General features: G+C 47.6%; 1 protein-coding gene across 2 annotated transcripts in view; it reads left to right on the top strand.

Annotated features, from left to right (window-relative positions):
• The first annotated feature begins 5,925 nt into the window (after positions 1-5,925).
• The window catches only part of LOC141139636 (diacylglycerol O-acyltransferase 2-like), a 71,403-nt gene continuing 50,923 nt past the window's right edge, over positions 5,926-26,405 (top strand). The window contains exon 1 of one of the 2 annotated variants that reach the window (XM_073625952.1): positions 5,926-6,129. The gene's annotated coding sequence lies outside the window, so the exon portion shown is untranslated. The remainder of the gene's footprint in view (positions 6,130-26,405) is intronic. The other variant, XM_073625954.1, reaches the window with a different exon arrangement.

Genomic DNA, 26,405 nt, shown 5'->3' on the forward strand with positions numbered 1-26,405 from the left:
AAAATGATCTTTGCAGGGAGTTTAAAGTAGAACTAATAGACAAAACTTTGTTTTTCAATTTTGGGTAGAGCAAGAGACAGCGTTATAACCCCTATAAGAGATGGATAGATAGCCATCTGTGTCCCATTGGGCAGACTTCCATTCACTTCCTGTCCCCTAGCCAAACCAGGAAGTGAAGGGAAATCCTCTGCGGACTCCCAGGTCCCCAGAACTAGTATCTCCAGTGGAAGATTCCCCCCCCCCCCCCCCATTTACTTTTGTGGGGACAACCCAAACTTTGGGATTTAATTTCAATGATAATGGTTAACAGGACAAATGGAGAGGGTGATGCGCCTTAATGAGGACACAGACAGCAATAAAAACTTACAAGCATTCTAATCCCTCTTTGCTCTATCCAAAATGAAAAAAAAAGTTTTGCCTTTTTTTTATTAACATACACTCACGACCGCTTTATTAGGTACACCTTGTTAGTACTGGGTTGGACCCCTTTTGCCTTCAGAACTGCCTTAACGCTTCGTGACATAGATTCAACAAGGTGTTGGAAACATTCCTCAGAGATTTTAGTCCATGGTGACGTGATCGCATCACACACTTGCTGCAGATTTGTTGGCTGTACATCCATGATGCGAATCTTCCATTCCACCACATCTCAAAGGTGCTCTATTGGCTTGAGATCTGGTGAATGTGGAGTACAGTGAACGCATTGTCATGTTCAAGAAACCAGTTTGAGGAGATTTGTGACATGGTGCATTATTCTGCTCGAAGTAGCCATCAAAATATGGATACACTGTAGTCCTAAAGGGATGAAAATGGTCAGCAACAATACTCAAGTAGGCCGTGGTGTTTAAACGATGCTCAATTGGTACTAAGTGTGCCAAGAAAATATCCCCCACCACCTTGAACCGTTGATACAAGGTAGGATGGATATATGCTTTTCATGTTGTTTACCCCAAATTCTGACCCTAAAATCTAAATGTTGCAGCTGAAATTGACTCATCAGACCAGGCCAATGTTTTTCAAACACAGACAGCACTGACACTCATGGCAATATTAGTATTGTCAAACGCCTTGACATGCATAACTGTGCAGTAAAGGGTTCTCCTTTACTGACCAGCACTATACGGTTCCTCCTGAAAATGCTGAACTGTGCTCCAAATTCATACACTTTGTGCTGTGGAACCTGTTGCTTGTACGCTTGTTATTGAAAAGAAAAAAACTTGTCATGAGAGAAACATGGAGGCACCACAGCGCAACCCCTTCTGAAAATGCTGAGCTTTTTTTCAATGAATACTACTTTGGGGCCAGTGAGCTACTGCCTTTCATGATCTGCATATTTGTTCTAGGTCAGTAACTACTATTGTTGCCACCTTTTTTTCCAGGAAAATATTAAGGCCTTATATCCATCCTATTTTTAACCTTGGCAACAAGTTCCATTTTTATTAGTCAAGACAGTAAAATTCCAGGCGGGTGGCAAACATATAGACTCAAAGTAATGAGGCCAGTGCATTACCATGACAGCCAGGCAACATGCATTTATAGAAGCTGATCTGTAGTGGCAGTCAATGTATTTCTGTCGTAATGGGTAAGCTAATGAGTATGCAAATAGCTGCCTGTGTAAAGTTCTGCTTTGTCTTGGAGTCAGACAACTTTTGCTTCCCACTAAATTGGCTACGATATTTCAGGTAGAGACAAGTAGTGTGATGTTGTGTAGTGCCTCATTTGGGTCACAAGATAATATGAAATAACAGCCACCTATAATTATTATGCTATAGCCCTTAAAATTGTGGCCTTTTCTGTGTGTATGTACGAATGATACGTTACTAAACACATCTGCATTATGCAATGAGAAAGGAATGCTCTCTCAATGGAAAATATCAAGGTTCAACGTGTATGATCCTAGTAATAGGACTCCTCCGTTACAGCTATTACATCCTATTTTACTGTAATATAAAACTCCTATTTTTTTTTTTATATGAAAGAAATGGCAAGTGAAAGGATCTGTCACATAGGTGACTGGAGTTTGTCCTATATCATCTGCCTCCTCTATAATGTATACATTTTGAAGAAGTGATACATAATAAAATACATTTCTAAAATTCTTGATTGGCTGTTTGACTTGAGAAACATGTAATTGTGTGTAACTAAATCTGTTCATACACTTTATAATATGGGTGGAATTTACTGTGGTAAAGCTTTTCCTCTAACCTAGATGCAGCATTCTTCATCCCTACTGTACACCAAGACCATATGGGTTTAATGTTATGTAAAGTAGTTTTCCATGGTTTTATTCTGTTTCATAAAACTGTGATCCTGAATCATGTGACAGATTTAATTTTGCTAAATTTGGGAATTTGAAACATTTTTATTGCTTAGATTTAAAGAAGACCTCCGCTAAGGACTGCTTGCATCTACGCTGACTGTATACCCAGAAGAAAGGAGCACATTGAGCCAGTTGCGTACCTAGCATATTTGACACAGTGATTTGTTTCATTTTTAATGTCCTAATTTGTATGTCCTAAATATTTTTAGTCAGAAAATAAACTGAAAGCTAATCATGACCAAAGGGTAAAAAAGGACAATTTACGGATTTAATAGTGATGCAAAAAACAATCTTGACATGGCATGGGTTAAACCACCCCTTTTTAAGGAAGACTTCTCTCACCCACCAAAAAAACTGCCTTGTCTCTGCCACACTACAAAAATCTTATCCTTTCCTGTGTCATGTGATGGCATCAGAGCCAGGCAAAGCCTTGCAGAGCTGCACTTCCCAACACATTGTAGGGGTTCATACAAATCCGCATGCCTCTAGGTAATGCTCCTCTGGCCTATACAGACCTCCGATGCATAGTGGCACAGACCACCAAGTGCAGTCCTAAGGAATGCCTTTCTGCTGGCTGTACCTGGGGTGGTACATAACTGCATCAAGCCTCAGAAATTAAAGCTTAGCTAGTTCACCTGGCAGAAATGACCATATACATACTGTATATTCCAGTCTATTACTAATTTGCCAGGATAGGAATATGGGAGCTACCTTTGCTAACATGTTACTGAAGGAGACTCTGGTGGGCCCTTTCGTCACAATAGACTCACTGACCTGAAACAGGCATCAGGACACCCGATCTGCACATGCTTTTATTGTGATTCACTAGGTTGTGATATTGATGACAGACATTGTAAAAATACCTTCAAGAATAAAGTCAACCATAGTCATTCCCATTTACTGTGTGTACAAGAGAGAGAAAAAAATATATATAATTAAACTTTTCAAAGTAGAGGAAAGCCGCACACAGTGTTCAACTAGTGCAATGCGATCTGGTCATCCCACTGCCCAAATATAAGAAAGTCCAGAGGATTGCTGCACTTCAAATGTCTTTATTGAACCAAAGTTCAAACAAACATTACATGATGTAAGTTCTACGTTTCAGGCTCACAAGCTTACGCTCTTCTTCAGATCAAACACACCTCTAAAGTCAAAGTTACGCACATCGCTTAAATACCATCATTTTACCCATTTGGAATCAATTATGTGATTAGTAAATCGATCAAATACAAATTAGATCCTTTTCTTATACGTCCTTTATATCAAAGGTGGGCAAATCATTAGCAAAGCATAGAGCCCTCCCATATTTCAAGAGACGCTTCAACTCGTTTAATCTGTCAAAAAGAAACATGTACACAATGGGGGTTATTTACTAAAGGAAAATCCACTTTGCTCTGCAAGTGCACTTGGAAGTAAAGTCGCTGTAGATCCGAGGGGGGACATGCAAGGAAAATAATAAACAGCATTTTAGCTTGCACATGATTGGATGATAAAATCAGCAGAGCTTCCACTCATTTCAGATCTACCCCTCAGATTTAGAGCAAGTGCACTTGCAGTACAAAGTGGATTTGCCTTTCGTAAATAACCCCCAACGTATCACTATCTGGCTATCACATTGATTGAATTATCACCTAAATAAACAAATCTAACTCCTGCTCTATATTCAAGCCCCTAGGGGCAATAGTATCAAGAAAATGAATCCAATGTACCTCACATTTTTTTAGAATGGATTCCCGGTTATCACCCCTCCTAGTCTTATTAATTTCCTCCAGTACCATGAATTTTATTTGGGAAATCGAATGTCCTTTCTTCAAAAAATGTCTCGCTAAAGGCAACTGTGCCAATTTATCTCTGAATATTTTTGCCTTGCTATTCTATCTTTAACTTTCTGAATGGTCTCTCCTAGAGCTGCACGATTTCTGGCCAAAATGAGAATCACGATTTTTTTGTTTAGAATAAAAAGATCACGATTCTTGCGACGTAAAATTTTTCACATTATACAAAAAAAAAAAAAAAAGGGCTAACTTTATTGGTTAGTTTTTTTTTGTTTGTTTTTTCAATTCATTTAAGCAATTTTTTTCCAAAAAAATTGCATTTGAAAGACCGCTGCGCAAATACAGTGTGACATAAAATAATGCAACAACCACCATTTTATTCTCTAGGGTCTCTACTAAAAAAAATATATATAATGTTTGGGGGTTCTAAGTAATTTTCTAGCAAAAAAAAATAATTTTAACTTGAAACCAACAAATGTCAGAAAAAGGTTTTAGTGTTTTAAACTTTCCTTACACACGAAGTCTATTCCTTTGACAAATTGTTACAATGTTTAGACTTCGTTTCACTGCTAAAGAATGTTGTGATTCTTGGCAGACTACCTTTTTTTTTTTTTCTTCCTTTCTTTTGACGGCTGTGGCTTCAGAAGAGCAGAGAGCATTCTTTGCATAGCAAGAATCCTGAAACACTTTTGTCAAGATTGCAGCGGGGAAAAAAATTGCGATAACGATTCTTGACGATTAATCGTGCAGCTCTAGTCTCTCCTATGTATAGTAACCCACATGGACATTTTATTGCATTAATTACATATGGCGATTGGCAAGTGTAATAACCTTTGATTTTAATATCATACCCCTTATGTGGATGGGATTTACTCTTGCCTTTTATCATGGAGTTACATTGTATACACTATAGACATGGTATGGTATGGTATGGTAATGGTATTATGGGATGCTAAAAAAAAGTTAGTAATGGGCTGGGAAGGGTATATTGGACAAATCTGACCAATCTATCCCTTTAGAGTTCTTCCTTTTCTATATGAGGATAAGGGGGAGCTTGAAATTGACTAATATTCGCATAATTCTCTTAATAAACCCCAATGTTTCTTAAGGATATTTGATCAGTGGGATAACCAGATCGCATTGCACTAGTTGAAGACTGGGTGCGACTTTCCTCTACTTTGAAAAGTTATATACCCCTGAAGACCAGCACTATCTTTTGGAATCAGTGGAGAAATGGCTACCAGTAGATCCTTCTCATTCACGGGGGAAGATGCTTCCAAATTCTTAACAGATACGATAGGATCAAGGGACTTTCTAACGCATTCATCTTGTATACAGTTAACCTGCAAAATGGAGAAATTGTTACAACGATCTGTCACCATGAAGGTACACAAAGTAACATTGTCAGAATATTACTGATGTTCATTAGGGGTTTGAGAGTCCGTATTGTACCTACATTATTTTCACAGAATGTTTATTTCAAAACAAAGTTTGCCCAGATTTTAAACAAATGTTCGTTCGATATAATGACATTGCCCGTGCAATTCCTACAGCAGGAACGAGTGGTGATTAAACAGCAGATTACTGATATTGAGAAACAACTAGAGGAGTTTTCTAACAGCGATTAATTCACCAACATTAAAGTAAAGTAAAAAATTAAGAGAAATTATCTGCCTTTAGAAAAAATGTGCAATTGCGCAAACGTACTAAATTGGAATGAGACAAGGATGATTATACCAACAACAGAGTATACAACTGGTCTAATCCTAATCACCATCACATCAAGACTTACAGACGTGGACAACAGCACAAACAAATCTCCACCTCCTACTCTTAAATTGCCTCTACAGGGTCATCAGCCTTCTTTTTTGACCAAGGAGGCTACACAGACCACGCATCAGGAGGGGAGGCAATTGATACAAGAAAAGGAGTATCCAGGGGAGTAACAACCAGACTCCAGAACTGGTGGAGGCATTAGAGGACAATGTGGTATATAATATATCTTCTATATCATTAACAGAGACTGAAGTACAGGTATTATTTATTTTTATTTTTTTTAGGGCAAAAGCCCAAACCTCTATTTAACAAATTTGTGTTGAGACAGGATTTATATCGCTTTTATAGGCAACTTTGATGGAAAGCTTATTTTTCTTTGAAACAAGGTTTACCAGATTTAGGTGTATTGCCATTTTCTATTAAGAATTTAAATTTGAGAACTAAAAGTACCACTGTACCTCCTACTCTGCCATTGAGGTGTTCATTAATAATGTAAATGCAGAAATTGATTCCTTTTTGAGTGATAGGTCTAAATTGGACCATATACCAAACAACTTTAGTCACAAAGCAAGTGAAGCTCTGTCCTCCTTGTTGGCTCAGCGAGATATTTTTATCAAACGGGCCAACAAGGGGGGAGCGATTGTAGTTATTGGTACCCCGTGGTATGGAGCTGAGTTATTAAGACAGTTATCAGACATGCATACATATAAATAGTTGAACTTTTGTCCTGTTATTTAGGTTGAGTCTAAAATAAAAGTGGTATTGAGAGCTCTTAAAGATGGTATTATTGATAAGGACACCCAGAAATTTCTAATATGCGAGTATCCTGTCACACCAGTAATGTATATATTACCGAAGATTCAAAAGGACCTTTTAAATCCCCCGGGCTGTCCTATAGTGTCTGGAAGAGAGTCAGTTACCACTCCATTGGCGCAAAATTTGGATAGATGTTTTACTTCACTGGTAATTTAATACCAGATCATAGTTATGTGATACTGGTGATTTTTTTTGAGAAAACTAGGAATATACAAGTGGGACATGACTCTTTTCTAGTCATTTGGGACGTCTCTAGTCTTTACACTGTTATTCCACATGATCTGGATATAGAAGCCTGCTGGCGTCTGCTGGTATAGTCACAGAGTTATAATGATAAACAAATTGATTTCCTGCTAGCATTGCTTAAAATTGTTCTTGAAGAGAATTATTTGCAGCTTAAAGGGGCAGCCATGGGCTCCAACGTCGCACCCCCGTACACAAATATATTTATGAATATGATTGAGACCTCATTTATTTATAATAATAAAATGTTTACTGAACACTGTAAGGGTTGGTTCAGATTTATTGATGATATTTTTGTACAGTTGGAAATGTAATGTCTTGTATAGCAATAGGGAGATTTCATTTTTGGACACATTGCTGAAAATAAATGGTATGAACATAGAGAGTGATCTGTTTATAAAACCCCCATGGGGTGTTTAATTCGGTACCTAGGAGCCAGCAACATAGGGTTAAAAGAATCATTAGTGATCCACAACAATGTGAAGTAAGACTAAATGGAATGGAAACCCGGCTTGTCAAGCGAGGTTATCCAGTTTCATTAGTTAAAAAGGAATGTGTACATTTAGCAGAGAATAGGCATCACTATAGAAATGATAGGAGAATTCCATTAGTGTCACAGTATTGTCCATATTCACTTCGTATCCCTAATATCCTTCAGAAACATTGGGGTTTATTAAGAGAGAATTATCCAAAATATTAGTGAATTTCAAGCTCCCCCTTATCCTCAAAAAGAAAAGGAAGAACAGTAAGTGATAGATTGGTCAGATTTGACCAATATACCCCTCCCAGCCCATTAGTATTAGTTTTTTTAGAATCCCGTAGTACAGGGTCATACTCATGTCTATCGTGTATACAATGTAAATCCATGATAAAAGGCAAGAGTATATCCCATCCACATAACCTTTGATTTTAATATCATACCCCCTTATTACATTTGCCAATTGTCATATGCAATAAAATGTCCATGTGGGTTACTATACATCGGAGATACCATTCAGAAAGTTAAAGATAGGATAGCAAGGCACAAATATTCAATCAGAGATAAATTGGCACAGTTGCCTCTAGCAAGACATTTTTTTGGAGAAAGGACATTCAATTTCCCAAATAAAATGCATGGTACCGGAGGGAATTAAGAATGGGAGGAGTGGTAACCGGGAATCCATTGTAAAAAAGCGTGAGGTACATTGGATTCATTTTCTTGATACTATTGCCCCTAAGGGCTTGAATACAGAGCTGGAGTTAGATTTGTTTATTTAGGTGATAATTCATTCAATGTGATAGTGATACATTGTGTACATGTTTCTTTTTGACAGATTAAAGAGTGGAAGCTTCTGTTGAAATATGGGAGGGCTCTACGCTTTGCTAACCATTTCCCCACCTTTGAAATAAGGATGTATAAGAAAAGGATCTAATTTGTATTTGATCGATTTACTAATCACATAATTGATTCCAAATGTGTAAAATGATGGTATTTAAGCGATGTGTGTAACTGTCAGGTCACCTGAGTGCAAGTGACAGATGCACCCCGTTGAGGTCAGGAGTGAACCGCTAAGATAGTGGACCCTAAGGCTGACTGCTGCGGATGGAACTCGGGGTAGTTCAGGAAGGCAGGTCCCCTGGAGCACCAACATAGATCCCACAGGGAGTTAGAGCATAGATTCCCCAGGGCGCGGAGTCTAAGAGCCAGCAGGTGTTCACCAGAGCCTCTAGTGGTGAGGATGGACTGGGCTGCAACTGGCTCCAGGTCACGTCTCCCAGCTCACGCTCACAGTAGGCTACAGGAGGATGAAGAGGAAACAGCAGCCCAGGACAGAAAGGGATAGTAAGGAGGTAGCCAAATGTTGGGGCAACTAGCAGACAAGGATAACAGAGAACACGCCAAAGGTCAGGGTCACAGGCAAACAGGGATAGTCGAGAACACGCCAAAGGTCAGGGTCACAAGCAGACAGGGATAGTCGGGAACACGCCAAGATCAGTAACAGAGACAAACTTAGAGCACACGGCAAGCTGGAAACAGGAAGCCAAACACACAATATTGCACGGCAAGGCAGGCTTGGAGAATACGGTGTTAAATAGTGGTTCCTGTGGAGCCACACTGATGGAAGATTACTTAAGCATGCAGGTGTGAGAGTACAAGCCTTAAGGCTGATACACAGACCAGGTAAGAGACAGATAGGTCATGAAAGTAATTTTGACTTTAGATGTGTGTTTGATCGATCTGAAGAAGGGCGTAAGCTTGTGAGCCTGAAACGTAGAACTTACATCATGTAATGTTTGTTTGAACCTTGGTTTTAAAACCTTGGTTTGAGAGCATTTTGCAAGACAAGGAAAATGTTTTAATAAATCTCGACTTGATATACAAGCGATGACTTGACATACAAGTAGCGTCATGTCACAACTGAGTATAAAAGAGAAGAGCGGCGCCTCCTAAGTGTAGCAACATTGTTACATTTAATGAAGGTACAACATTTAGCAACTGACATGGTTGATGTTTAAAAGAGGCACATCTAACTATGCAGGCATCCGGTGTAATGTTATCCACATAGACCAACCTCTGCACCACCATTGATGTCTTCCCTTCCACTCTGCACTCCACGAACGCTTCAAGTCTCACTTTCAGATCGTTCTACTGCAGGGTAGTCTTCCCAGTCATGATTGCAGGCTGATAGCATTGAGAGCCGGCGGTGCAGAGGATGGTCTATGTGGACAGCTTTACCCCGGATTAATGCATACTTAGATATTGCCTCTTTTAATCATCAACCATGTGAGTTGCTAAATGTTGTACCTTCATTAAATGTATCCATATTGCTACACAAAGGCTGGATTCACACCTGTGCATTTTTAGTTCTTTTTGCATTTTGCAGGTTTGCACTACAGAACGTGTTCCATAGGAAACCATGGTAAATGGACTGTAGTGCAAATCTGCAAAATGCAAAAAGCACTAAAAATGCATAGATGTGAATCCAGCCTTAGAGGCGCCTCTCTTCTCTTTTATACTCTGTAGCTCCTGATGGATTTGGCTTCTACTCCCTTTGTAGAGGCTTCCATTTGTGGATTGACATTTTATGGTTACACAACCTGGTCACATTGCTATATTCTTTTTATATGGACTATAAACTGAAGGACGTATGAATAAATGGTTGTGGAACGAATCATTTGAGTTTCCATTATTTCTTATGGGGAAATTTGCTTTGATATACAAGTGCTTTGGATTACAAGCATGTTTCTGGAATGAATAATGCACACAATCCAAGGTTTTACTAACAGAATATAAATATATATAAGTCCTCCTAATTCTAATTTACTGTGGGGAGATTGGAAGAAAACTGACACCCTTTCCGTTTTCATCCAATCCCATACCATCCGACCCACTGGACGTATGGCGAATGTATCGGCATCCGTCGGTTTTCAGCGGATTTTGTCAGATCTGATATCAGCGGACACATGTCTGCTGACATCCACCTCCCCATAGAGGGCAATGGCCGGCCCGATTGGGTCTGCCTGAAAAAGGGACAGACAGACCAGATCGGTCCGATCGTGTGAAAGGGGCCTAAAATTAAAATGATTTTTTTCTTAAATGATTAACATGTCATACTTACCTGCCCTGTGTAATGGTTTTGCACAGAGCAGTCCTGATCCTCTTCCAGAGTCCTCTGCCAGTGCTCCTGGCCCCTCACTCCTGCTACCAGAGCAAGCAGCTTGCTATGGGGAAACCTGAGGAGGCTTGCTCTGTGCCCATTCACACACACAGCTCGGCCCTGCACCTGCTCTCTCCCCACTGGCTCACTGGCTGTGATTGACAGTAGTGGGAGCCAATGGCTGGGGGGGGGGGGGGGGGGGGACTGCACACAGAAGGCTTTTTTACCTTCATGCATAGAAATAGATGAAGGTAAAAAACCTTGAGCCTTTACAACCACTTTAAAGCTAAACTCCCAGCATAGCTTCCCTTTACCACTTTGCTCCCCTAACCCCTAAGTTAAGTTTCTCTTTTACATACCAAATTCTGCGGTCACCTGATGTGCCAGGTCCCTAGTCTTCTATTGCCTCGTTTCCACTGAACGGATCAGTTCGGGTCAGTACAGTTTGGAAGGCCTAGAATGGTCCGGCCTATTCAGGTAAACGTTTCCACTGCAAGTCCCACCGCCAGAGGCCATACGTGGGTTTAGAGAAAATGCCTAGCATGGCGTCACACGTCCGCCAATCAGTGGAATGTATCGTAGCTCCGCCTTAACCGAACCGTACCATTTTCTATGGCCCCACATCTGAAGCAGGACCCAGAATGGTGCGGTTCGGTTTGGTTCGGTTGTATGGGCCGCTTTCGTAATGGAAACACTCAAAATAGCGGACCGAACCGATCCGCTCAGTGGAAACAAGGCATAACATCTTCCTGTAGTGGGGTAGTGTCCTTCGGGTGTCCATACCACTGGCTGGGTGGCGTGGACATTTGCTATAGGTTGTCCAGCAGAGGGGTCAGGATCAAGAAGACCTCAGCGCCATGATGGCATCCTGAAGAGCCAACGCACAGTAATGCCAACTGCCACATGACATTTTTTACTGAAAATACGGGAATGTTTACTGACAGAGCATACATTTTAATAACAACTAAAAATATGATTGCTATCCCTATTAGAAAGTAAACTGCTCAATATTTAAACAATATAAATAATATGTAAGCATTAACAATACATGTAACAAGTTATCTGCCCAACTTTACACTTAAAACGTCTCAACAGTGTGAGAAAAATGTGAGCATGACCAGGATTATGAAAACCTGGGACACCTTGGGATACAACATAAAAAAACTGCGAACAATGAGCATGGCGAGAACGAGGGAGCCAGAGGTGGAAAGAGAGAGAGAGAGTGTGGGGGGGAAAGGAGCCACAGGTGGGAGAATAAAAAGAGCAAGGGGGGGGTAGAGGGAGGTGGAAAGAGAGGGGGAAAAAAGAGGGTGTAAGGGATACCAAGTGCATGTATCCAGTAGCAGCATTGATGGCCAGTTCATTGTAGTTGTATTTAGGAAACTAGGATCAGACTGCATAAGATTAAAATAAAGTCTAGTTATGCACACAACACTAATAGTCAATAAGCAAAAGTGAAACTATAATACACTATATTCAAATGGAGGGAAGATGACATAACAGGGCATGACTAGGAACAAAGGGAGCAGAGATAGGGTAACAGGAAAAGGCAGGGATAGGAATAATCAGCAAGCAGGTAAATGGCTAAAGCCGGGTACGCAAGTGCCGAATGTTGGGAGACGTTTGTCAGTTTAAAAAAAAGTCCGACATTCGGCTCATGTGTATGTCGGTTTGTCCGATAGATGCTGACTGTTTGGCTGGCTTCTGTCGAACGAGCATGCTGGAAAACCAGCAGCCAACTGACTCCCGATCAGTGCTCTCAGTCAATGGCGGAGAATGCTGATGGCAGTGTTCTGGCGGGTGGGCCAGCCCCCTGTCAGAACACAACAGCTCAGCAGAGGCGTGCGCAGGGGGTGTGCCAGGTGTGCCTGGGCGCACCCTAATAACTATGTGCGGTGCCAATTCCCCCTACTGCCTGGGCTTTCCCCACCTTATTGGCCCCCCACCCCATAGTGCTGCTGGCTTCCTTCCTCTCCTCTCCTCCTGGCTGCTGCAGGGTATGTTTCAGGATGGAGAGCAGGGGAAGGGGTTAGTAAATATGTAACTTACCAGCCCCTTCCTTTTCTAAATGAACACAGTGAGTACACTCGCTCACTGTGTCCATTCATAACTGAAGCATAATACAATGTGTTTACTATGCTACCATTTGTGAATAACCAGGAAGTACTCTGCACAGAGCACTTCCCATTCATTCACTGTCCTGTGCAACTGAGGCTGCAGAGAAAGACGCGTGTCTGAGCTTTAGGGTGCACACCCTAATGCAATAGGCTGCGCACACCTATGCAGCTCAGCTAAGGAGATCGCCAGGGCTTTCTTTCAGTTCCACCACCTCTGGCTCAAGACCTCTGCTCCCTACTCACCACTATCACTTGTAAACACAGAAGTTCAGCCTCTGTGTTTACAGGTGACAGCTTGTCTCCCAATGGCTCCCACAAGTCTGATCTAAGCGGGTGCTACTGAGTGCAGGATGGGGACAAGGAGATGCAGGTGCTTGGGATGCAGTGCACACCCCCACTGGATGATCTCCCTGCAAGTGATAGAGGCAGAACCACCTACAATGTGCGGGGAGGTACTAGAGTCCGCTGGGTGATTATACAGCACCAAAAGTAAGACATGTGGAAGATGGAGCTTTTAAAGAGGGGGGAGAAGATGGGGGTAGTGGAGGGGGGTGCATACAGAGGGCAGAGCTGAAGAGGGGTGAAAGTGAGATGTGGATGGGGGATGGAGAGATAAGATGCTGTTGAAGGCTGAATTCTGCACTCTGTATGTAGCGTACCCATGAACTCTGCATTCTGTATGCAGTGCACTCCTGGACTCTGCACGGTGTATGTAGAGCACTCCCAAACTCTGCATTCTGTGTAACCCCCACCTCTGCACTCTACATGTAATACTCTTCTGGTATTTAATGCCCCTTTAAGACCTTCCTGCTGTGAAATTGACCACACCCACTATTTGATGCAGCTTGCAGTGTGTGTGTGTGTGTGTGTGTGTGTGTGTAGGGGTTGGGAGGTTGTGATTGACTTCCTGCACCTATATTCAGAGAAAAACACCCTGGAGATTGCCGTACTTTGCATAGTGAGTACAGCGGCTATGACTAGAGCTGACATTTTTTTTTCCTTCAACCCAGGGAAAAAAATATATAGTGGGTACCCGGCTTAACGGGCAAAACACTGATGAAAATCAAGGGAGGAGTTGTTAACCTTCCCAGGTGAAGCCTAATTAATGGGATCTGCTGGCTGCTTAGAGACACCCACTGGAACTGCTCCCCTCAGCTCTAGGAATTAAAGTGCCATCAGCAGGCGATCCAGGTCCTGACAGAGAGCCAGAGGTGTTAAGAGAGAGCAAGAGGGGGGAGAAGAGAGAGCGTGAGAGGTAGAAGAGGGGAAAAGAGAGAGAGCCAAAAGGTGAAAGAGAGAGCACACGAGAGGGGGGGAGAGCGCGAGAGGTAGGAGAGGGGAAAAGAGAGAGCCAAAAGGTGGAAAGAGAGAGCACGGGGGGGGAGAGAGAGCCAAAAAGGTGGAAAGAGAGCGCGAGAGGGGGGAAGAGAGCAAGCCAAAAGGTGCAAAGAGAGAGCGCGAGAGGGGGGAGGGAGGGAGCCAAAAGGTGCAGAGAAAGCGCAAGAGGGGGGAAAAGAGGGAGCAAAGGTGGAAAGAGAGAGCGAGAGAGGGGGGAAGGAAGGGAGCCAACAGGTGCAAAGAGAGCGCGCATAAGGGGGGAAGAGAGAGCCAAAGGTGGAAAGAGAGCGCGAGGGGGGGGAGAGAGAGCTAAAGGTGGAAAAAGTGCGAGAGGGGGGAAGAGAGAGAGCCAAAAGGTGGAAAGAGAGCGCGAGGGGGGGGGGGGAGAGAGCTAAAGGTGGAAAAAGTGCGAGAGGGGGGAAGAGAGAGAGCCAAAAGGTGGAAAGAGAGTGCGAGGGGGGGGAGAGAGAGCTAAAGGTGGAAAAAGTGCGAGAGGGTGGGAGGAGAGAGCCAAAGGTGGAAAGAGAGAGGGCAAGAGGGTGGGAAGAGAGAGCCAAAGGTGGAAAGAAAGAGCGAGCGAGGGAAGAGAGAGAGAGAGACAAAAGTGGAAAGAGAGAGGGCGAGAGGGGGGGAAGAGAGAGCGTGAGAGGGAGAGACAGACAGATGGGGGAAGAGAGAGTGGGTCGGAGAAGAGAGTGTGAGGAGGGGAAGAGAGCAAGCCAGAGGTGGGCAGAGAGAGAGGGAAGAGAGGGGGAGAGATTGAGAGCTAGAGGGAGGACGAGAGAGAGAGAGAGAGAGCGTGAGCGAGAGCGAGAGACACAGGAGGTGGGATGAGCATGAGGAGGGGAAGAGAGAGTCTTCTTCTCCCACCCTGCTATGATCCAGCATCTTCTAAACAAAGGCTTGGGAAGGGGGTGGGTTACAGCACCCATTGGCTGAGTAGGCATGAGCCCCTCCCTCATACTCATGCTGGAGAGTGCTACAAAAATGTAAACTGATTCCTTCCTGCTATGCTCTGCGGTATCTACTGGCTTGAGTTAGTATATTTCTGAACCAAAAATATAAAAGAGCTTTCAGAAGTTACACATTTTTTAAAAAGTGCTGAATGGATAAATTGGGGTTGGAATGGAGTTATAGGAGGAGAGAGATCTCCCCCCCCCCCCCCAAATAGCATGTGGTCCCCCTCCAAAAAACATCATACTTGCTGATATACCTATGGTTTGTGGGCTGCAAGTGTGCTGGTCTCCCTACCCTGCTGATATCAGTCTGTATGACTCCCAGGTGAAGGCCTCAATAGGACCTGTACCCGGAGTCTTCCCACCACAAAGTATGTAAAAAAAGAAAGCTCAAACCTATCTACAGTATAAAGTTACTGGAAAAAAATAAAAATTTAAATGTAAATGCTTAGATATTTTGCAATTGCGTAGCTATCTCTGGCCTTATTATTTTTTGAGCCATTCACAGGAAACAAGCATGAAGACCAGAAAGTCAGAGTATAGCCAGGGGCGTATTATGAAATGAGTGAGCCAGTGTGCAAGATCAAGAGTGGGCCCCAGACACCGAAAAAGAAATGTGGCGTGCGCAGCAAAAAGTGGGCGTGGTTTATATTGTGCTAAATATTGGGCGTTTCTTAAAGGGGGTGTGGTTAAACAGAGTCTGAGATTAGTGCAGAATGGGGTAATACGGAGTGTACGGCGGTGGGTAGTGTGTGCAGGAGAGGAGGATGGGGTGTACGGCAGTGGGTAGTATGTGCAGGAGAGGAGGATGGGGTGTACGGCAGTGGGTAGTATGTGTAGGAGAGGAGGATGGGGTGTATGGCATTGGGTTGTATGTGCAGGGAGAGGGGTTTGGAGTGTATGGAGGTGGGTAGTATGTGTCACGTACCTGGTAGGTTGTGAGCCTGAAGTGCAGGGAAAGGCCTCCCTTACAGCTCCCACTCCCGTTCCCCTGGAATGGAAACAGAGGGCCAGGAGTGAAGAGTGGTATGGGTGCCTGGCAGGATCAACAGTTGCTGAAAGTTCAGTAGTGGTGGCACCCTCTGGAATCAGGAACCTGAAGAGAAGACTGAAGACAGAGACTGGAATGCAGGTAGGACTAGAAGCCCAACAGGTAAGCGAGCCGGATAGTGGAGCACTGGACTGGAACCAGGAACAACAGCAGGTAGGAGTCTGGAACGCTGGGCTGGAACCAGGAACAAGCAGTAGATAGCAGGCTGGAACGCTGAACTGGAGCCAGGAACAACAGCAGGTAGTAGCCTGGAACGCTGGGCTGGAAGCAGGAACAACAGCAGGTAGGAGCCTGGAACACTGGACTGGAACCAGGAACAACAGCAGGTAGTAGCCTGGAACGCTGGGCTGGAACCAGGAACAACAGCAGGTAGGAGCCTGGAACACTGGACTGGAACCAGGAACAAGCAGTAGGTAACAGACTGGAACGCTGAACTGGAACCAGGAACAAGCAGTAGGTAGCAGACTGGAACGCTGAACTGGAACCAGGAACAAGCAGTAGGTAGCAGACTGGAACGCTGAACTGGAACCAGGAACAAGCAGTAGGTAGCAGACTGGAACGCTGAACTGGAACCAGGAACAAGCAGTAGGTAGCAGACTGGAACGCTGAACTGGAACCAGGAACAAGCAGTAGGTAGCAGACTGGAACGCTGGACTGGAATCAGGAACAAGCAATAGGTAGCAGACTGGAACGCTGAACTGGAACCAGGAACAAGCAGTAGGTAGCAGACTGGAACGCTGAACTGGAACCAGGAACAAGCAGTAGGTAGCAGACTGGAACGCTGGACTGGAATCAGGAACAAGCAGTAGGTAGCAGACTGGAAGCTGGTATACACAGCGGAGGGTCAACAAGCCGGTGGTCGGTATCGGTCGGACAGCAGAGGTACCAAGGGAAATGCAGAGGAATGGTCAGGCAAGCCAAGAGGGTCTGGTGCAGGCGGATAGCAGGATGGTCAAACAGGAAGCGGGGTCAGATAACAGGATACACCGGTCAGATCAGGTAACACACACAGAACGCTGTAGAGCAGACAGCGGGGATGAAGTGTGACAGACTGGTTTAAATAACCCGCCTGACAACAGCGGGAGTGCGCGCGCGTGCCCGTGTGTGACCGCACCCGAGAACGCGCGCGCATGCGCAGTGGAACCCGTGGCCGTGTTCCCGTGCGCCTGGATCGCTGGTTACTGGCAGGATCTTCATGACAGTATGTGCAGAGAGAGGGGCGTAAAGTGTATAGTGGTGGGTAGGATGTCCAGAAGAGGAGTGTGAAATGTATGGAGGTGGGTAGTATGTGCAGGGGGAGGAGTGCCAAGTGTATGGCGGTGGGTAGTATGTGCAGGGAGAGGGGTGTGGAGTGTATAGTGGTGGGTAGTATGTGCAGGGGGAGGAGTGTGGGTTGTATAGCGGTGGCTGGGATGTGCAGGGAGAGGAGTGCGAAGTGTATGGTGGTGGGTAGAATGGCCAGGGATAGGGGCGTGGAGTGTATAGCGGTGGGTGGGATGTGCAGGGAGAGGGGTGTATGGTGGTGGGTAGTATGTGCAGGGAGAGGGGTGTGGAGTGTATAGTGGTAGGTGGGATGTCCAGGAGAGGAGTGTGGACTGTATGGAGGTGGGTAGTATGTGCAGGGAGAGGGGTGTGGAGTGTATAGTGGTGGGTGGGATGTCCAGGAGAGGAGTGTGGACTGTATGGAGGTGGGTAGTATGTGCAGGGAGAGGGGTGTGGAGTGTATAGTGGTGGGTGGGATGTCCAGCAGAGGAGTGTGGACTGTATGGAGGTGGGTAGTATGTGCAGGAGAGGGGTGTGGGGTGTATAGTGGTGGGTAGTATGTGCAGGGAGAGGGGTGTGGAGTGTATAGTGGTGGGTGGGAAGTGCAGGGAGAGGAGTGCAAAGTGTATGGAGGTGGGTAGTATGTGCAGGAGAGGGGTGTGGAGTGTATAGTGGTGGGTGAGATGTGCAGGGAGAGGGGTGTATGGCGGTGGGTAGTATGTGTAGGAGAGGGGTGTGGAGTGTATAGTGGTGGGTGAGATGTGCAGGGAGAGGGGTGTATGGCGGTGGGTAGTATGTGCAGGAGAGGGGTGTGGAGTGTATAGTGGTGGGTGAGATGTGCAGGGAGAGGGGTGTATGACGGTGGGTAGTATGTGCAGGAGAGGGGTGTGGAGTGTATAGTGGTGGGTGAGATGTGCAGGGAGAGGGGTGTGGAGTGTATAGTGGTGGGTGGGAAGTGCAGGGAGAGGAGTGCAAAGTGTATGGAGGTGGGTAGTATGTGCAGGAGAGGGGTGTGGAGTGTATAGTGGTGGGTGAGATGTGCAGGGAGAGGGGTGTATGGCGGTGGGTAGTATGTGCAGGAGAGGGGTGTGGAGTGTATAGTGGTGGGTGAGATGTGCAGGGAGAGGGGTGTATGGCGGTGGGTAGTATGTGCAGGAGAGGGGTGTGGAGTGTATAGTGGTGGGTGAGATGTGCAGGGAGAGGGGTGTATGACGGTGGGTAGTATGTGCAGGAGAGGGGTGTGGAGTGTATAGTGGTGGGTGAGATGTGCAGGGAGAGGGGTGTATGGTGGTGGGTAGTATGTGCAGGCAGAGGGGTGTGGGGTGTATAGTGGTGGGTGGGATGTGCAGGGAGAGGGGTGTATGGTGGTGGGTAGTATGTGCAGGCAGAGGGGTGTGGGGTGTATGGTGGTGGGTAGAATGTACAGGGAGAGGGGTGTGGAGTGTATAGCGGTGGGTGGGATGTGCAGGGAGAGGGGTGTGGGGTGTATGGTGGTGGGTAGTATGTGCAGGGAGAGGGGTGTGGAGTGTATAGTGGTGGGTGAGATGTGCAGGGAGAGGGGTGTATGACGGTGGGTAGTATGTGCAGGAGAGGGGTGTGGAGTGTATAGTGGTGGGTGAGATGTGCAGGGAGAGGGGTGTATGGTGGTGGGTAGTATGTGCAGGCAGAGGGGTGTGGGGTGTATGGTGGTGGGTAGAATGTACAGGGAGAGGGGTGTGGAGTATATGGCAGTGGGTGGGATGCGCAGGGAGGGGTGCGGGGTGTATGGCGGTGGCCGAAATAGTGTATTTAGGTTTTGTGCTGCCCTAGGCCTGACTAAACTCGTGCACCCCCTAATTTAAATATGACCCACCCCTTCCTGTTAAGGCCACACCCCTTGCTGTTTAAGACCTGCCCTGAAACTTTCGAGTGGGGACACTAGTTTTGAGGGCCTTGGGGGGGCAATGGATTCCCTTAATTTGCATAGATTTCCTCTCACTTCCTGTGTGGCTCTGGGGCAGAACGTGAAAGGAAAATCTATGCAATAGGACAGGGATGGTAAAAAATAAACTGACAGAGGCTATAACCCTCCCTTATTCTATCCAAAATGAAATTAAAAAAAAAAAAAAAAGTGTTGCCTATAGTTCTACTTTAAGCACAAATTTCTGATAATTTTATGGAGAGGACTACGAAGATATAACCATGCCAATGGTGCAGCAGGAAACATATAGCACAGTGAGGAAGGTTTGTGGTCCAGAATGAAAGGACAGTCTGTATAGTGGTGGGTGGGATGTGCAGGGAGAGGGGGTGTGGAGTGTATAGTGGTGGGTGGGAAGTGCAGGGAGAGGAGTGCAAAGTGTATGGAGGTGGGTAGTATTTGCAGGAGAGGGGTGTGGAGTGTATAGTAGTGGGTGAAATGTGCAGGGAGAGGGGTGTATGGTGGTGGGTAGTATGTGCAGGCAGAGGGGTGTGGAGTGTATAGTGGTGGGTGGGATGTCCAGGAGAGGAGTGTGGACTGTATGGAGGTGGGTAGTATGTGCAGGAGGAGGAGTGCCAAGTGTATGGCGGTAGGCAGTATGTGCAGGGAGAGGGGTGTGGAGTGTATAATGGTGGGTAGTATGTGCAGGGAGAGGGTGTGGGGTGTATGGTGGTGGGTGGGATGCGCAGGGAGAGAAGTGTGAAGTGTATGGTGGTGGGTGGGATGCGCAGGGAGAGAAGTGTGAAGTGTATAGTGGTGGATGGGGTAGTATGTGCAAGAGAGGGGTGTGGAGTGTATAGCGGTGGGTGGGATGTGCAGGGAGAGGGGTGTGGGGTGTATGGTGGTGGATGGGATGTCCATGAGAGGAGTGTGGACTGTATGGAGGTGGGTAGTATGTGCAGGGAGAGGGGTGTGGAGTGTATAGTGGTGGGTGGGATGTCCAGGAGAGGAGTGTGGACTGTATGAAGGTGGGTAATATGTGCAGAGAGAGGGGTGTGGAGTGTATAGTAGTGGGTGGGATGTGCAGGGAGAGGGGTGTGGAGTGTATAGTGGTGGGTGGGAAGTGCAGGGAGAGGAGTGCAAAGTGTATGGAGGTGGGTAGTATGTGCAGGAGAGGGGTGTGGAGTGTATAGTGGTGGGTGGGATGTGCAGGGAGAGGGGTGTGGAGTGTATAGTGGTGGGTGGGAAGTGCAGGAAGAGGAGTGCAAAGTGTATGGAGGTGGGTAGTATGTGCAGGAGAGGGGTGTATGGCGGTGGGTAGTAGGTGCAGGAGAAGGGGTGTGGAGTGTATAGTGGTGGGTGAGATGTGCAGGGAGAGGGGAGTATGGCGGTGGGTAGTAGGTGCAGGAGAGGGGTGTGGAGTGTATAGTGGTGGGTGAGATGTGCAGGGAGAGGGGTGTATGGCGGTGGGTAGTAGGTGCAGGAGAGGGGTGTGGAGTGTATAGTGGTGGGTGAGATGTGCAGGGAGAGGGGTGTATGACGGTGGGTAGTATGTGCAGGAGAGGGGTGTGGAGTGTATAGTGGTGGGTGAGATGTGCAGGGAGAGGGGTGTATGGTGGTGGGTAGTATGTGCAGGCAGAGGGGTGTGGGGTGTATAGTGGTGGGTGGGATGTGCAGGGAGAGGGGTGTATGGTGGTGGGTAGTATGTGCAGGCAGAGGGGTGTGGGGTGTATGGTGGTGGGTAGAATGTACAGGGAGAGGGGTGTGGAGTGTATAGCGGTGGGTGGGATGTGCAGGGAGAGGGGTGTGGGGTGTATGGTGGTGGGTAGTATGTGCAGGGAGAGGGGTGTGGAGTGTATAGTGGTGGGTGAGATGTGCAGGGAGAGGGGTGTATGACGGTGGGTAGTATGTGCAGGAGAGGGGTGTGGAGTGTATAGTGGTGGGTGAGATGTGCAGGGAGAGGGGTGTATGGTGGTGGGTAGTATGTGCAGGCAGAGGGGTGTGGGGTGTATGGTGGTGGGTAGAATGTACAGGGAGAGGGGTGTGGAGTATATGGCAGTGGGTGGGATGCGCAGGGAGGGGTGCGGGGTGTATGGCGGTGGCCGAAATAGTGTATTTAGGTTTTGTGCTGCCCTAGGCCTGACTAAACTCGTGCACCCCCTAATTTAAATATGACCCACCCCTTCCTGTTAAGGCCACACCCCTTGCTGTTTAAGACCTGCCCTGAAACTTTCGAGTGGGGACACTAGTTTTGAGGGCCTTGGGGGGGCAATGGATTCCCTTAATTTGCATAGATTTCCTCTCACTTCCTGTGTGGCTCTGGGGCAGAACGTGAAAGGAAAATCTATGCAATAGGACAGGGATGGTAAAAAATAAACTGACAGAGGCTATAACCCTCCCTTATTCTATCCAAAATGAAATAAAAAAAAAAAAAAAAAAAAGTGTTGCCTATAGTTCTACTTTAAGCACAAATTTCTGATAATTTTATGGAGAGGACTACGAAGATATAACCATGCCAATGGTGCAGCAGGAAACATATAGCACAGTGAGGAAGGTTTGTGGTCCAGAATGAAAGGACAGTCTGTATAGTGGTGGGTGGGATGTGCAGGGAGAGGGGTGTATGGCGGTGGGTAGTAGGTGCAGGAGAGGGGTGTGGAGTGTATAGTGGTGGGTGAGATGTGCAGGGAGAGGGGTGTATGGCGGTGGGTAGTATGTACAGGAGAGGGGTGTGGAGTGTATAGTGGTGGGTGAAATGTGCAGGGAGAGGGGTGCATGGTGGTGGGTAGTATGTGCAGGCAGAGGGGTGTGGAGTGTATAGTGGTGGGTGGGATATCCAGGAGAGGAGTGTGGACTGTATGGAGGTGGGTAGTATGTGCAGGGGGAGGAGTGCCAAGTGTATGGCGGTGGCTGGGATGTGCAGGTAGAGGAGTGCGAAGTGTATGGTGGTGGGTAGAATGGCCAGGGAGAGGGGTGTGGGTTGTATGGCAGTGGGTAGTATGTGCAGGAGAGTGGTGTGGACTGTATGGAGGTGGGTAGTATGTGCAGGGAGAGGGGTGTGGAGTGTACAGTGGTGGGTGGGATGTCCAGGAGAGGAGTGTGGACTGTATGGAGGTGGGTAGTATGTGCAGGGAGAGGGGTGTGGAGTGTATAGTGGTGGGTGGGATGTGCAGGGAGAGGGGTGTGGAGTGTATAGTGGTGGGTGGGAAGTGCAGGGAGAGGAGTGCAAAGTGTATGGAGGTGGGTAGTATGTGCAGGAGAGGGGTGTGGAGTGTATAGTGGTGGGTGGGATGTCCAGGAGAGGAGTGTGGACTGTATGGAGGTGGGTAGTATGTGCAGGAGAGGGGTGTGGAGTGTACAGTGGTGGGTGGGATGTGCAGGGAGAGGGGTGTGGAGTGTATAGTGGTGGGTGGGAAGTGCAGGGAGAGGAGTGCAAAGTGTATGGAGGTAGGTAGTATGTGCAGGAGAGGGGTGTGGAGTGTACAGTGGTGGGTGGGATGTGCAGGGAGAGGGGTGTGGAGTGTATAGTGGTGGGTGGGATGTCCAGGAGAGGAGTGTGGAATGTATGGAGGTGGGTAGTATGTGCAGGAGAGGGGTGTGGAGTGTACAGTGGTGGGTGGGATGTGCAGGGAGAGGGGTGTGGAGTGTACAGTGGTGGGTGGGATATCCAGGAGAGGAGTGTGGACTGTATGGAGGTGGGTAGTATGTGCAGGGAGAGGGGTGTGGAGTGTACAGTGGTGGGTGGGATGTGCAGGGAGAGGGGTGTGGAGTGTATAGTGGTGGGTGGGATGTCCAGGAGAGGAGTGTGGACTGTATGGAGGTGGGTAGTATGTGCAGGAGAGGGGTGTGGAGTGTACAGTGGTGGGTGGGATGTGCAGGGAGAGGGGTGTGGAGTGTATAGTGGTGGGTGGGAAGTGCAGGGAGAGGAGTGCAAAGTGTATGGAGGTAGGTAGTATGTGCAGGAGAGGGGTGTGGAGTGTACAGTGGTGGGTGGGATGTGCAGGGAGAGGGGTGTGGAGTGTATAGTGGTGGGTGGGATGTCCAGGAGAGGAGTGTGGAATGTATGGAGGTGGGTAGTATGTGCAGGAGAGGGGTGTGGAGTGTACAGTGGTGGGTGGGATGTGCAGGGAGAGGGGTGTGGAGTGTACAGTGGTGGGTGGGATATCCAGGAGAGGAGTGTGGACTGTATGGAGGTGGGTAGTATGTGCAGGGAGAGGGGTGTGGAGTGTACAGTGGTGGGTGGGATGTGCAGGGAGAGGGGTGTGGAGTGTATAGTGGTGGGTGGGAAGTGCAGGGAGAGGGGTGTGGAGTGTATAGTGGTGAGTGGGAAGTGCAGGGAGAGGAGTGCAAAGTGTATGGCGGTGGGGAGTATGTGCAGGAGAGGGGTGTGGAGTGTATAGTGGTGGGTGGGATGTGCAGGGAGAGGGGTGTGGAGTGTATAGTGGTGAGTGGGAAGTGCAGGGAGAGGAGTGCAAAGTGTATGGCGGTGGGGAGTATGTGCAGGAGAGGGGTGTGGAGTGTACAGTGGTGGGTGGGATGTGCAGGGAGAGGGGTGTGGAGTGTATAGTGGTGGGTGGGAAGTGCAGGGAGAGGAGTGCAAAGTGTATGGAGGTGGGTAGTATGTGCAGGAGAGGGGTGTGGAGTGTATAGTGGTGGGTGGGATGTCCAGGAGAGGAGTGTGGACTGTATGGAGGTGGGTAGTATGTGCAGGAGAGGGGTGTGGAGTGTACAGTGGTGGGTGGGATGTGCAGGGAGAGGGGTGTGGAGTGTATAGTGGTGGGTGGGAAGTGCAGGGAGAGGAGTGCAAAGTGTATGGAGGTAGGTAGTATGTGCAGGAGAGGGGTGTGGAGTGTACAGTGGTGGGTGGGATGTGCAGGGAGAGGGGTGTGGAGTGTATAGTGGTGGGTGGGATGTCCAGGAGAGGAGTGTGGAATGTATGGAGGTGGGTAGTATGTGCAGGAGAGGGGTGTGGAGTGTACAGTGTGGGGGGTGGGATGTGCAGGGAGAGGGGTGTGGAGTGTACAGTGTGGTGGGATGTGCAGGGAGAGGGTGTGGAGTGTATAGTGGTGGTGGGATGTCCAGGAGAGGAGTGTGGAACTGTATGGAGGTGGGTAGTATGTGCAGGAGAGGGGTGTGGAGTGTATAGTGGTGGGTGAGATGTGCAGGGAGAGGGGTGTATGGTGGTGGGTAGTATGTGCAGGCAGAGGGGTGTGGGGTATATGGTGGTGGGTGGGATGCGCAGGGAGAGGAGTGCAAAGTGTATGGCGGTGAGTAGTATGTGCAGGATGGTGTCAGTAGGGGTAGGGCAGTGAACGGTGTCACTAGTTCTTATTATTTGTTTATTTCTTTTTTTTTACAATTAAATTTTTTAGTATTTTGTATATATATATATATATATATATATATATATATATATTTATATATTTTTTTTTTTTTTATTTTTTTTTTTTTTTAATTATATATTTTTTTCTTTTTTGGGGGGGGGGGGGGGGCAGTGAATGGTGTCAGTAGAGCAATGCACAGTGTCATAGAAGAAGGACACATGGGGCCAAAGGAGGACACAGAGGGGCTGAAGGAGGACACAGGGGGACAGTCAAGGGTGATCGGTGCAATGGGTGGGGGGCAGTCATAGGGCCCCCTACAGCCTACCTGCTGGGCCCCCGATCACCCCTGACCCTGCATACCTGCCTTAAAGAATGCAGCTTTGTCTTCAAGGGGGACAAAAGGAGCACTGATGAGAGATGGGAGGCCCTGGTGCTTAGTGGGGGAGATGGAGGGTCCTGGTGCTCAGTGGGGGAAATGGGAGGTCTTGGTGCTTAGTGGGGGGGATGGGGGTCCTGGTGCTCAGTGGGAGAGATGGGAGGTCCTGGTGCTCAGTGGGGGAGAAGGGAGGTCTTGGTGCTTAGTGGGGGAGATGGGAGGTCCTGGTGCTCAGTGGGGGAGATGGGAGGTCCTGGTGCTCAGTGGGGGAGATGCGAGGTCCTGGTGCTCAGTGGGGGAGATGCGAGGTCCTGGTGCTCAGTGGGGGAGATGGGAGGTCCTGGTGCTCAGTGGGGGAGATGGGAGGTCCTGGTGCTCAGTGGGGGAGATGGGAGGTCCTGGTGCTCAGTGAGGGAGAAGGTAGGTCTTGGTGCTTAGTGGGGGAGATGGGAGGTCTTGGTGCTTAGTGGGGGAGATGGGAGGTCTTGGTGCTTAGTGGGGGAGATGGGAGGTCTTGGTGCTTAGTGGGGGAGATGGGAGGTCTTGGTGCTTAGTGGGGGAGATGGGAGGTCTTGGTGCTTAGTGGGGGAGATGGGAGGTCTTGGTGCTTAGTGGGGGAGATGGGAGGTCTTGGTGCTTAGTGGGGGAGATGGGGGTCTTAGTGCTTAGTGGGGGAGATGGGAGGTCTTGGTGCTTAGTGAGGGAGATGGGAGGTCTTGGTGCTTAGTGAGGGAGATGGGAGGTCTTGGTGCTTAGTGGGGGAGATGGGGGTCTTAGTGCTTAGTGGGGGAGATGGGAGGTCTTGGTGCTTAGTGGGGGAGATGGGGGTCTTAGTGCTTAGTGGGGGAGATGGGAGGTCTTGGTGCTTAGTGGGGGAGATGGGAGGTCTTGGTGCTTAGTGGGGGAGATGGGAGGTCTTGGTGCTTAGTGGGGGAGATGGGAGGTCTTGGTGCTTAGTGGGGGAGATGGGGGTCTTGGTGCTTAGTGAGGGAGATGGGAGGTCTTGGTGCTTAGTGGGGGAGATGGGGGAGGGGGGGTCCTGGTGCTTAGTGGCAGATTGGAGGGCACTGACAGTCAGTGGGGGATGGGCACTAGTGCTCCTTACCTGACCATTTGATCCATCTGGAATCCTGTATACTTAGAATCCTCCCTATCTCACTTTTCTTCTGGGGCGATTTCTCCCATCTGAAGGGATGCTGGGGATGCCAGTGCAGTCGATCTGACCAAAGCAAAAGAAAAGCTCCTTTGCCAATTCTGACAGAACACCAGGCTCTGACTCATGATCATCACTCGCATCCCTCCATTAGTTCCGGCCCGGCCACAAGAGCGGTGATACAGCTGTCAGTTCTCCTGTCAGCCGCTGTCCCCCCCTACTTCAATGCTGCACCCTCTGAATACCGATCATCCCAGACAACCCCAGATGTATCATCCATGTGTGCAGAGCAGGGGCAGATCCAGAGTCTAGTCTCGAGAGGGGCACTGCCAGAAATTCCTTTTTTTTGGGGGGCAATTTATCGG

This window comes from Aquarana catesbeiana, linkage group LG04 (genome assembly GCF_042186555.1).
Source record: "Aquarana catesbeiana isolate 2022-GZ linkage group LG04, ASM4218655v1, whole genome shotgun sequence".
NCBI classification, from domain to species: domain Eukaryota; kingdom Metazoa; phylum Chordata; class Amphibia; order Anura; family Ranidae; genus Aquarana; species Aquarana catesbeiana.